This window comes from Crinia signifera, chromosome 11 (genome assembly GCF_055691185.1).
Source record: "Crinia signifera chromosome 11, ASM5569118v1, whole genome shotgun sequence".
NCBI classification, from domain to species: Eukaryota; Metazoa; Chordata; class Amphibia; order Anura; family Myobatrachidae; genus Crinia; species Crinia signifera.
Window position 1 is genome coordinate 57,139,187 of NC_139227.1, and position 415 is coordinate 57,139,601.

Genomic DNA, 415 nt, shown 5'->3' on the forward strand with positions numbered 1-415 from the left:
GCGTGTATATAAGTATCATCTCTATATATGTCTAGTGTCTGTGAGTCTCTGAAACACTGCCGTCTGATGGCAGAGAGTGAAACTACATCTCTTTCTCTTTCTTTTTCCACAAATACAGAAGGTAGTAGATTAGCTTTGGAAGCTTTTGCTTTGAGCAGGCTTACTAGTGTGTATGTGTGTGTATAATATAATTATAAACCGTAGGGGTACCGTTCAATAGTAATGTATAATGACAGTTTCTGCTTTGGGTTGCTGGCAGCTCCTGTCTCTCTTCACCCCTCCCCTCTGCTCCCTCGCCTTTCCCTTCCTGCCTCCCTCCCTCCTCTCTGCCTGTGTGTATTGGGGAAGGACCCCGGGAATGGACAGAGGTCAGTGCAGGAAGGGTTGACGCCATCTGTACAGGTAACACTGGTTA